This window comes from Dunckerocampus dactyliophorus, chromosome 9 (genome assembly GCF_027744805.1).
Source record: "Dunckerocampus dactyliophorus isolate RoL2022-P2 chromosome 9, RoL_Ddac_1.1, whole genome shotgun sequence".
In the NCBI taxonomy this organism is placed as follows: Eukaryota; Metazoa; Chordata; class Actinopteri; order Syngnathiformes; family Syngnathidae; genus Dunckerocampus; species Dunckerocampus dactyliophorus.
In genome coordinates this window covers 14910797-14923334 of record NC_072827.1, presented here as the reverse complement: position 1 = coordinate 14923334, position 12538 = coordinate 14910797, and positions in this window count along the sequence as shown.

Sequence of the window (12538 nt, the reverse complement as noted above, 5' to 3'; positions counted from 1 at the left end):
AGTGTGGGAATTTTAGTAACAGAAAATGGCTGAAATGCTAACTATTAGCATGCTAACACGGAGCATGATAATAAGCAAGTTTGTACCTATCAAACCTATCAAACCTATCAAGTTTGTACCTAAATGGTAACATGCTAATGTTAGCATGCGAGCAATGCTAAAATTCTAACAAAAATGCCAAGAGTTAGCAGTTAGCTCTGAGTATTTATTTAAGATTATAAGTGCAAAAATGGCTAAAATGCTAACGTTATTCTATGCTATGCTAACAGTTAACATGCTAACAACTAGGATGAAAACGTTAAGTGTCTATATAAGCTTAAAACTATAAAATGGTTAAAATGATAGCATGCTTAGCAACGCCAACATGATAACAGTTAGCATGCTAACACCTAGCATGATAGCGTTAAATGCCTATGTAAGGTTATACCTGAGAAAACGGCTCAAATATAAACATGCTAATGTTAGCATACTAACAATTGGCATGCCAACACCTAATATGAAAACACTCTCTTTACGTTTATATTTAAGAAAAACTCTAAGAAGCTACCATGCTAATGTTAACATGTTAACAATGCTAGCATGCTAACGTTATATTATTTATTAGTATTTGTGCAAGTTTATAGCTACGGAAATGGCTAAAATGCTAACATGCTAACCTTAGCATGCTAACAAGACGAACTGGTATAGGTTGAAAAAGGAAAGGATTCAAAAAAACACAAAAGATAAAGGATCCCTATCATGTTCCTGTACCATGTTCCCTATCATGTTTTTCAACTTTGATCTACCAATTATATGTTGCTTTATGTTCCTTTATTTTACAATGATGTTGGCGAATTCAAACTATCCTTGCAACCAGCGGCGTATTTATCAGCAGCGTCATTTGGGGGTCCAAGGCAAACCTACTCATTGGGGCCCTCCACATCCTTCTTTTTCTTCTTTTTTTCTTTTATGATTACAAAATGTCCATCCATCCATTTTCTATGCCGTTTATCGTCACTAGGGTCGCGGGTATGCTGGAGCCTATCCCAGCTGACTTCGTGCGAGAGGCGGGGTACACCCTGGACTGGTCGCCAGCCAAATCAGAGGGCACATATAGACAAACAAACCTATGGACCAATGGACAAACCTATGGACAATTCAGAGTCATCAATCAACCTATAATGCATGTTTTTGGAATGTGGGAGGAAACTGGAGTACCTGGAGAAAACCCACGCACGTAAGGGGAGAACATGCAAACTCCACACAGAAATGCCCAACAGAGATTCAAAGCCGGATCATCCCGATCTCCTGACTGTGTGGCCAACATGCTAACCACTAGACCACCGTGCGGCCCTATTACAAAATGTGAGTATGACATTTAGGCCATTTTTTTTCCCTGCTTTTGAAATCTGTTACAGTTATCTGTCTTATTAACTTGGTAGTTACATAGTCATGTTTAAATACCGCCTCAAACACAATTTGGAATATAAATGTTTAATCATCTTCCAACTAGTGTGAAAATGATCCTATTTCCTGAACTAGATAAAGTCTTTCCCAATCTCCTGGGGGATTATTATTATCTAACAAGTTAATCATCACTGTTACTGATAAGAACATTAAGTGACATTTAATACAATTTCTCCTCTTTTCCGCTCCGCTGGGATAACTCCGCGCCAACAATGTTTTGCTCCCATCTTCCGGAATCAATCTGCACATGTGCAGTAACATGGAAAAGTCCTTTGCATGAGAAGGGAGCGGCAGCGGTTAAAACGCTTTTGATGTAGTTTTAAGCACATGAATTGAGACTAAAACAGTAGTATGTACTTTGAATTGAAGAAAAAAAAATCAATAATCAGTGTTTATGAGATGTTTGGGGGCCCCTGGAAATCTCTGTGCCCCAAGCAATTGCCTGTGTTTGCCTAATGGTAAGTCCGCCCCTGCCTGCAACGTGTATAATCTCACAATTTTGGCCAATCCTCGCTTCCCAGCACAATTTGGCTTATAATTGTAATTTTCACCAATCAAATTTGTTGCTACGTGATGCTCAAACGGCCACGTCACCTGTCCAACCTATCAAATGCGTCTCGGCATCGCGCACACGTCCTCACCTTCTTGTTTACATTGACAGACATGTCGGTTTGTGATGATACTCTATCACTGGTTTGGTTTTATCCACTTCATGTGAGCAGTATGGGGGGTCGCTGGTATCCCGCCTGTGGAGGGTGCCCATTTGAGACACATATCCTGACCTGAGGAGAAAAAAAAACTTGTCTACACTGTGTGTGTGTGTGAATGCAGCACGTATTCAGGGGCTCATACGCTCGGGTCCACCATTGCAATTTTGTCATTTACTTCTTGAATTGGTCTGCTCATCCCTTGCAAACTCTTTATATTTATAATTCTAAAAGCCAGTCTGACAACACCACTGGATGACTGCACTGTAAAAGTGTGGTCATAAACATCATTCAATTTTGCCTGACAAAAAGTGTCAGCATGATGTGGCAAATGTCAAGTGAGACAGTAAATACCACATAGACAGTTGTAAACATAAGTGTGGGAGTTAACATGGTTAGTGGGATGACTGCATTCCGTCTACGCTTCGCTATGTCTGTACGGTTTTTGTTGTAAAATTCAGTCATCAGGAAGTGATTATAAAAAGCTGTAGTAGTTTTGTAGACTAAAAAAACATATGAGCCAGCCCAGTTCTTCACATGATGGCTAGGAATTGAATAGAATTGTGGGGAAAAAAAGCCACACCAGTACAGTTACATTATCAATTTTAACTATTGTACTTTATCCCAAGCAGATAATCCCTGCCGTATCCCTGCACACGAAGACAGATGAAGACACTTTCTTCTTCTTCTGCGACAGAGCGCCGCGGCCATCTTGTTTTACGTGTGTGTTCCACAGCGGAAGAAGATGCGAGCGTCTTCATCACATACACACGAATGCACAGGCGACAGTGCGCAGGGATACGGCGGGAGACAAATATAACGCAGAGCGATTTGTGAGGTCTTGATTGTTTTGAGGAGGCATTTTTGTGATGCAAATGTATTACTCTTTTGAACGCATATTGTTTTGAGAAGCCAAACATTTTACTTAAATGGTCCCAGCAACTAAGCGGAACTAGGTTGGGGTCCCTTTAATGACAGGTATGACTAGACAAAACAAGGACAAAACAGGACAAAGCAGTCGTTTGTCGTTTGAGTATTAGCATCTATAAACTCTCCCTGTCAAGGAGGGTATACCTATAAGTTGAAGACGCCTGGCACCAGAGCCGGAAGTGGAGTGTGCGATGAATGACGTCTTCCCTGGAGGATGTTGATGTTGGACTCAGGCACGTAGAGATGTGGTGGTCCATTTGGCCACAGTAGGGGCATCGTGAGCCAACAGTGCAAAATGGGATAACTAAAAGCACCATGTAGGAGCTAACTACATAACAAAGAACAAAAATGAACAGGTAAGCTAGAAAGAGTTGCTGAGATGAAACAACAAGACAAGGCAGGAAGACACACGGAAAGTATTTAGAAAAATATCAACCATACCGTGACAGGTAGTTGCAAAAAAGTAGAACATAATTTGGCCATAGGAAACAGGAAGTGCAAGTGGACAAGAAGAAACAACTCTCTTAGCTCTGTAGGAGCTGATGGTATGATCCGGCGTCTTCCTGCTGCAGCTATTGTGCCCAAAAACAGAATCATTTTCCTGATCCAAGCAATTACCAAGCAGGACTCCATTATTTTGAACCCATTTGTACATCTGCTGACACTTTTTGCTGCTTTATTTCTTCATAACTTTCCAAAACTTCAACAATTTCCTATATAATTATCGTAGTAACACACTTAGAAATATGTTTTTTTGGAACATTTGCTTCCTTTTTGAGAAAAAAAGTAAATATAAATTGTATTAACCGTGTTTAGAAGCTGATCATTTCATTTTCCTGGTTTCTATGGAAGGCCTTTTCCCAGGAGTCGGACAAGGTCCTTGAAGAGATCTTTACAGAAGAGGTCCATTGCAGATCCTTTATGAGCTCACATTCCCCAACTGTGATAGGCATGTTCTGTACAACCTCAAACAGGTGAGCCAGTGACAGATTGTCAGTTGCTTAATTCATCATACATCAATTTTACACACAAGCGTAGTTTTATTGAGAAAGAACACTCATAAATGCTCAATACCTTAATCACGATCTAGGAGTAGAATGCCATTTAAAACCTTCCATTGTTATGATTAGTAACTGTGGGAAATAAATATCGAGATACTGGAAAGTGCAATTGAATATTTATATACAGTACTTTTTTTCTTGGAAGAAAATAAATGGCTTACGATTACTGGCCTATACAAATACAGGAGTACAGGAGGAACAATTTGTATTTTTACTATTAAACAAAACTTTTGAGGACGTTGTTGTGCTTTACAGTATAACACTGCACTCATTTATGTTTTAGACAAGTATCTGTTACGGATAATATGCATTTTTTCCGAGTACGAGCATGAAACGAGTACAGCTTGTCATTGTCCGTAATTCAATGATATAAATCAACAATCTTGCACATAAGCTATTGTGCTATTACTGCTATAGTGTTTCAGATTAACCAATCAATTAATCATTAGTCCCTATTCTTACCATAAGCAATTCAAATGATGCTGCTTTGTCCTGATTTTTCTTTTTCACATACATAACAATGACATTCTTGTGTTACATATTGCCTTGTTTATTCTTTCAAACTTGACACACATCTGCGTAAACAAATACTTTAAAATTAGGGATGCACGATCATTTGTTTTACAAGCCGATGTTGATAACTGTCCTCTTTTCAAGACCGATACGGATAACCAATAACTTTTTATATCTATTAATTAAAAAAAAAAGATTTAACTGCAGTTTGTGCACACCTTGTGGTAAAAGTGACTCAAAAAAAGTTGAATTTGACAAACTCTACCAGTAGAATTGTTCTAGCTGTGACACAGAATTACAAACCGTGGTTCGGAGTGGTTTGCTGGCCGATGGGGGCCGGTGTCTTCAGGGATGGTGGAGGACGCTGCGGTTGTCAGCTTCTTTGGCAGCGCGGGTGGGCTTTCAGAGCACTGTTGTGGCGATGCTGGCATTTCGGGTGGCTGATTGGGTTTAGTGAGTTGAGGGTCGATGTTTTTTGTCTGTCATCGCAAAGTGTTTGCGGAGCGTTACCTACAGTAGCTAGCGCGCAAGGTGTCTGAGTCAGTGGGGAGGCTCCACACAATTTGTTTGTTTACAAGCCAGGAGGACTCCATCATCCATTTACAGAACATCACACGTAGGAGAAAAGAAGTGCTTGATTTGCTCACTGTAACCTAACTACAGCACAGTCTAGCCTCTTTGGAGCGTTCTTTTTAAATGATGGTTATCTGAGCTATTTGTTAATCTTATCGTATTTAGCGTATGACGTCATAATTCCTTATATCGGCCCGATAATTATCAGTTCAGTAGTTGTCGTGCACCCCTTGTTCCAATCCATTGGCAAATTTATCGGTAGTTTTTTTTTCCCCCATTAGCTCCACATTTCTACAAAACAAACCATCCCCAACCTTTTTTTAAAACGCACAATCTGTCCCTTCTTTGTCAAAACAATAAGACACACACATGTGTGTAGGGAGATGCCATCATGCATGTGGCAACAGCTTCTAAGCTCAAGGTTACAAGGCAGAACAACTGTTTGGCGTACTGCATGGGAAGGCTTTTGTTAAGCTGGGGAACAAACTGTGCTTCCGACTGGGGGCTTGAATTTGAATTCAAGCTCATTCATAGAAATGTGACAGGGGAGGACAAACAAGGTCACATATCGAGTGTTTTCTTGCGAGGATAGTAGAGCAGAAAAGAAGATTTGAATAGATGCCACCGTTTCCTAAAGCAGGGCTCTCAACCACTCAGCCAATTTTCATCACTGGTCACAAACAACAGCATTGTTTCTGCAGTTCCCAGGGAGGAACACTGTACCTCCTCACCACTCAGCTCCCTTTTGGAGTTGTCCCTCCTTGTCGCGGGGTAATTACTGTAACTGTCACTTTTTTTGTTCTTTCTCATCGAAGGAAGAAAATGGGAAGTCTTTTCTTTCCCCCATCTCTTCATTCTTTTTGTGGTCCCCTTCTTGACCACCCTGGGTGCACGGCGTAAACTGTGTCCACTTCAATCACGACCTAATTTTTGAGTAGATGTGGGCTCAGTTGGGGACAGGGGGGCTGATAGTGAGTGTGGTTAAGTGTCTTTCATGTGTGTCTATAGATTTTTTTGTAACCAGGGGGCATGACCTGAAGATGGGTTGTTATTGGGTAAGGATTGTCCCACCCAAACCATGTCCCACTCTCTTATCCAATGGGCCCCATCCAAAAAGAATTACAAAAGCATGCAAACACATAACAAGAACGCCCACTTCTCCAGCCAGTTAGTTAATCAACACACCCCCAATTTCCTACTGTGTAGATTTTTCCCCCTCCCCTTTTTCACTGTTTTCCAGCTAGTCTCAAAGTGTTTTTCTTTCCTCTCTCCAGTGCAGTATATTCAGTCATGGCCAGTAGGGTGAGTGTTGGTGTGTTAACCCATTAACTGGGGTCGATATTCCAGCGACACCAAAAGTCAGGGGTGATCCCAACTGTAACCTGCTTTAGGATGAACTCCAGTTTATACCCACCAACAGCATCTCCCTAAAAAAAAGCACACTTTAATGCCCCCATTTCACTGAACAGTACCTATTCTGCTCGACCCATCTCTGCTCCTTATTCATGCCTGTAATGTGTGTAGTGGCAAAAGGTCATTCAAGAAAGGCAGTTGCACTGGCCGAGCAGTACAATGTGAAACAATTTTACAGACTCTGAAACTATCCATCCATCCATCCATCTTCTATGCCGGTTATCCTTACTAGGGTCGCGTGTATACTGGAGCCTATCCCAGCTGACTTTGGGGGAGAGGCGGGGCACACCCCGGACTGGTCGCCAGTCTATCGCAGGGCACATATAGGCTAACAACCATTCACTCTCACATTCATACCTCCGGACAATTTAGAGTCGCCAGTTAACCTAACATGCATGTTTTTGGAATGTGGGAGGAAACCGGAGTACCCGGAGAAAACCCAAGCACGCACGGGGAGAACATGCAAACTCCACACAGGGATGCCCAACAGAGATTCGAACCCAGATCTTCCCGATCTCCTGACTGTGTGGCCAACAAACTAATTTGGGAAAAACAAATTAAAAAACTCAAGACTAAATGACATTGTAAAATACAAGTTTTCAAAATTGAAAACAGATTTACAAACCATCCATCCATTTTCTATACCACGTGTCCTCACTGGAGTCGCGGGTATGCTGGAATTTATGCCAGCTGTCTTCAGGCGAGAGGTGGGTACATCTTGGACTTTTTTTTAACCATTATGTCAATCAAACGTCTTGGCAATGATAATTTGATCAATAAGCTTTAACTCTCTAGGGTCCTTCCAGAAGAAAGCATGCTGAGGACCCTTGAGTCCCTTTAGGAAAAGTCCAATAAAAAAAAAACGAATTCATATTTGGTGTGGTAGCTGCAGGATTGTCACTGCTTTTTGTGGGTGATGTGGTGCTGTTGGCTTCATGGGGCCACAATCTTTAGCTCTCACTGGATTTGTTCGCAGCCAAACAAAGTGATTTAGTGGACAAAAACTCACAAACATACACAAAATAGGTTCTCATGAACATTCACAGCACAACTTTACCTCACAACCAATCAATGAAGCTATGATTGTTGTACAACAACATATTTGATTTCTGACACTGAGGGGTTACACCCTTACATTGGCCCAGCTTCCAAAGAGTGGTTAAATTTATTTTTTTAACACAGAGGCTGAGATTGAAAAGGTCGTCACGGATATCACCTTAAGTGATGCTCAAATTGCACTTTACCCCAGTAATGTGGTCTAAATGGCCATAAATGGAATTACTTTGGGCCGTGTAGTCCGTGTGTGTGCAGTGAAGGTCTAACTTTTAATCCCAGAGAGTCTGTGCACTTTTAAACTGTCTAAAAGGACACAATTGGGTCTTGGCGTCCTGGCAGGATTAAGCCTTCAGGACCTTGAAGGTACACAAAGTATGTTAATGGTGAATGTTGCAAGTTGCTATTGCCTATGTTACGCTTATGAATACACTTATGTTTGTAAAGGTGGAGTTGCTGGCAGGAAACCCAAAACAATGACTCGAAAAACATAAAAAATGCCCTACACTGCGGGAAACTGCAAGGCCGGAAGGTTTATTTGTTCCTATTTTATAATAGGTGACCTATTTCACATCGCATATACTGTAGACATCTGATCCACTGTAAACGTGAACTCACAGGTTTTTCTCTATCAATGTTGGTAAAATTGCTACAGGGACAATCGATATTTCATATCATATACTTATCCAAAGGAGGTTTTCATTGTAGCAGGGGATTTTAATCAGGTGAATTTGAAAACCGTGTTCCCTCACTTCCATCTGCATGTGGATTTTGCAACAATGGGATATAACACTCTTGACCTGCCTTACATCAACATCAAAGAGGCATTCAGAGTTGCACCCGGCCCCCATCTTGGCTCCTCACACGATTTCTCTGTGATGCGAATTCCTGCATACAAGTATAGCTGTGTTCGAATATTTGTTTGGGCATCTCTGTGTGGAGTTTGCATGTTCTCCCCGTGCATGCGTGGGTTTTCTCCCTCATTCCAAAAATATGCATGTTAGGTTAATTGGAAAATGTAAATTGTCCATAGGTATGAATGTGAGTGTGAATGGTCTATATGTGCCCTGCGATTGGGTGTACCCCGCCTCTCCAGAGACTCCAGCATACGCCCGCGATCCTAGTGAGGACAAGCGGCATAGAAAATGAATGAATGAGTGCTATATTTTTCTCATAAGCTGAACTCAAAGATCTAAAAATTTTCCTCGGTACAAAAAAAGGCCTATTTCTCTCATATATTGTTCACAAATTTGTTAGTAAGCGTTCATAATTCATAATTCATCCACCTTACAGGTATGGCATATTAAGATGCTGATTAGGCAGCAGGATTATTGCACATGTGTGTGCCTTAGTTTGGCCACAATAAAAGGCCACTTCAAAATGTGCAGTTTAATTGTATTGAGGAGATGCAGAGGTAAGGTTTCCAACCATTGCTTGAAAGACGAAATCGTCCGATATTTAGGAACAAAAGTGCAAGAATCAAAAATACTTGGTGAAATGTCAATGGAATTAGTTGTGGCATTTTATGGTACATTTCCTTTCATGCTGAGAGAATAAAAAATCATTAAAATAAATAGATAAATCATTTTGGTAATTCCTGGTGCTGTGGTGATACACGTTTCTCCCTTTTGTGGCAAAGGGCGATCCCCGGCCGGGGTAATGTGGGGCAGTGCATCCGGTGTACGCAACATTGTGGCGACCCTAATCGAAAAAGCCAAATTTCACGATTGAATTTCACGGTTTCACTCGATCATGGTTTTTCAAAAATATATTAATTAATAAATCATGCTGTTTCCTATTATTAATAAAAATGCACTTTTAAGCAATGCTATGTATTTTTTGCCTAAATTAAGCATTTTCATGCATAAAAATGGCTAAATGAACTAAAATAACAAATATAAGGCATTCAAAAGACATCGATGAAATGTAGTATTCTGCACTGGTCACTAGGTGTCAGTAGTGTTACTATAATATTTGGTGAGACACACGAGAATCAGATTTGATCGGCGGAACAACAGGCATTTATTGCAGGTTTGAATTATCTCATAGCAGGCACAATAATCCCTAACAAAAAATCCCTAAAAAATATACAGGCTACTTTTGCGACCGTTGCCCATGCAAAGCTGAAACTCAACTCTGAACCCCTGACGTCACTTCCTGTCAGTCTCTCTTTCAGGTCCCCTAGGGAAACGGCACTGTCTACTACTGTACATTGGGTAATATGAGCGTAAAGCTGACAATAGGGATGTTATTTTATGCCTAGAAGGCTCTAATAATGTTAAAAAAATAATTTAGAAGGTTGTAAACAGGTTTTCTATGATCTTACTACAAAAATATTCGATTTATAAATAAGGAATCCTACTTTGTGGAAATTCACTGATCACGGTCGGGTCTGGAACCAATTGATCGCAACAAACGAGGTATTACTGTATATACAGCATATATATATATATTTTTAAAAAATAAAACCCCACCAAATTATTTATGGGGGGGTTAAGAATATATTAGGGAGGCTTCAGCCTAATGATGTCCCTGCATATCATGTTTAGACTGCAAACAGTGATGCAGACACAGCAAGAGTTTCAGATCTGAAAGGTACTCACCTCACTTGCATGTACTATAGAGTAAATACATGAAGCTTTTCAACATTTTTGCACTGATTATGTAATAAAAGGGGCATATATGCTTTTAAGTCCTGAAGTTGTATGTGACTTTGAAGGCAAATTGGGTCATGTTTATTGCACCACAAATCAAATCTTCAACACATTTCCTACTTCCTGAAGTCAATGTGCCCTCACTACCACACAGACACACACACACACACATACTGTACTGTATCACAGCAACCTTTACAGCAGCCATGATCTCCTCGCTATACCAAAACAGGCGGGACTTCCACCCCTTAATACACTCCATCGCACACATATGGAGGTGGTCAATGTTTTTTACATCCCCTGGGAAAGATTTTGATGGCCTCCTCAGGCACAAAGGCCCAAACCTGTCACATCCAGAGGTTCATGCAGAAGTAAGGTTGAGCAGACACCTCCAAGCAGACATGCTTGGAGTTCTAGTCACTTTAGGACTGTATCTAAAGAATTGATGATACTCATAGACACAATATCAATATAATAATATAATATCAATATAACATAATATTATACAAGTTTATATTATACGCTCAAAAAAATGTAAATGCTTGTTTTTGCTCTTATCTTACATGAGCTAAACTTAAAGATCTATCTTTCTCAAATGTTGTTGACAAATGTGTGTTACTGAGCACAGCTCCTTTGCCGAGATAATGCATCTACCTCACAGGTGTGGCATATCAAAATGTTAATTAAACAGCTTGGTAATTGCAATGGTGTGCCTTCGGCTGGCCACAATAAAAGGACACTCCAAAAAGTGCAGTGCTATCAATGTCGAAAGCGTTGAGGGCGTGTGGAATAGGCATGCTCACTGCAGGAATGTCCACGAGAGCTGTTGCCCGTGAATTGAATGTTCATTTCACTACCATAAGCCGTCTCCGAAGGCCATTTTAAAGAGCATCCAACAACCAGAGACCATGTGTAACCACACCAGCCCAGAATCGCCACATGAAGCATCTTCACCTCCAAGATTGTCTGAGACCAGCCACTCGGACTGCTGCTACAACAGCAGTTTGCATAACCAAAGAATTTATGCACAAACTGTCAGAAAACCGTCTCAGGGAATCTCATCTGCACGCTCGTCGTCTGCATCGGGGTCTCGACCTGACTGCGGTTGGTTGTCATAACTGACTTGAGTATGCAAAGGCTCACGTTCGACGGCTTCTGGCATTTTGGAGAGGTGTTTTCTTCACAGATGGCAGACAGCATGTATGGCGTTGTGTGGGTGAGCAGTTTGCTGATGTCAGCGTTACGGATGGAGCGGCCCATGGTGGCAGTGGGGTTATGTTATGGGACACAGCAAACACCAGTGAATTTTAATAGATGGCATTTTCAATTTTACTGTCAAGAGATCCTGAGGCCCGTTGTTGTGCCATTCATCCAAGACCATTACCTCATGTTGCAGCATGACAATGCACAGCCCCAAGCTGCAAGGGTCTGTAAACAATTGCTGGAAGATGAAAACATCCCAGTTCTTGCATGGCCAGCATACTCACCGGACATGTCACCCTGGGGCGCTGTCAAGGGGGGAAAAGTTAGGCCAATTCGAAGGGCCCTTGACTGACAGGGGCCCTAGAAAATAGGTCAAATAATTTAGCTGTATGGTTGTGATTTTTTTGTAAATATAGTCTTATAAAGTTGATAAAAAAAAAGTTTACATCATCAAGCTCAGACATTTCATCCAAAAAGATCCCTCTTTTAAACCATGCAAACTTTTACGACCCTGCTCTTAAAAGCATCGGATTCGAGAATTGTTAGGTACCGGAATGGAAACTAAGGAATCGGAACCAGAATCTTTCAAATTCAAACGATGCCCAACCTTACCGGTCAACATCTTGAGATTAGGAGAAGTGATTTGTGAATATTTTTTGAGAGATATGAGCCCTTTGTATACATGTGAAAGATGGGATGCAAAAACAAGAGTGGAGTTGATATTTTTCAGTGTATTTACCCTGCATTTCTTCTTTAATTACTTTGGCAGTAGATGTATATTTTCAAGGGGTCCCCGGGACTGCAAATCACCTCTTCTCCATCTTTTGAATAGGCAGCCTGTTCCGGTAGATGTTTTGCTCCCCTTGAAGTTCAAACTCACGTTAAATGACTTCCTGTTCCTGTGCAATTTTTTGACTATGTTGCTGAATACCAGGTGACTTGCCCCCAAGGCAAGGCTTTATAAAGTCACATCCTGCATGCTGTA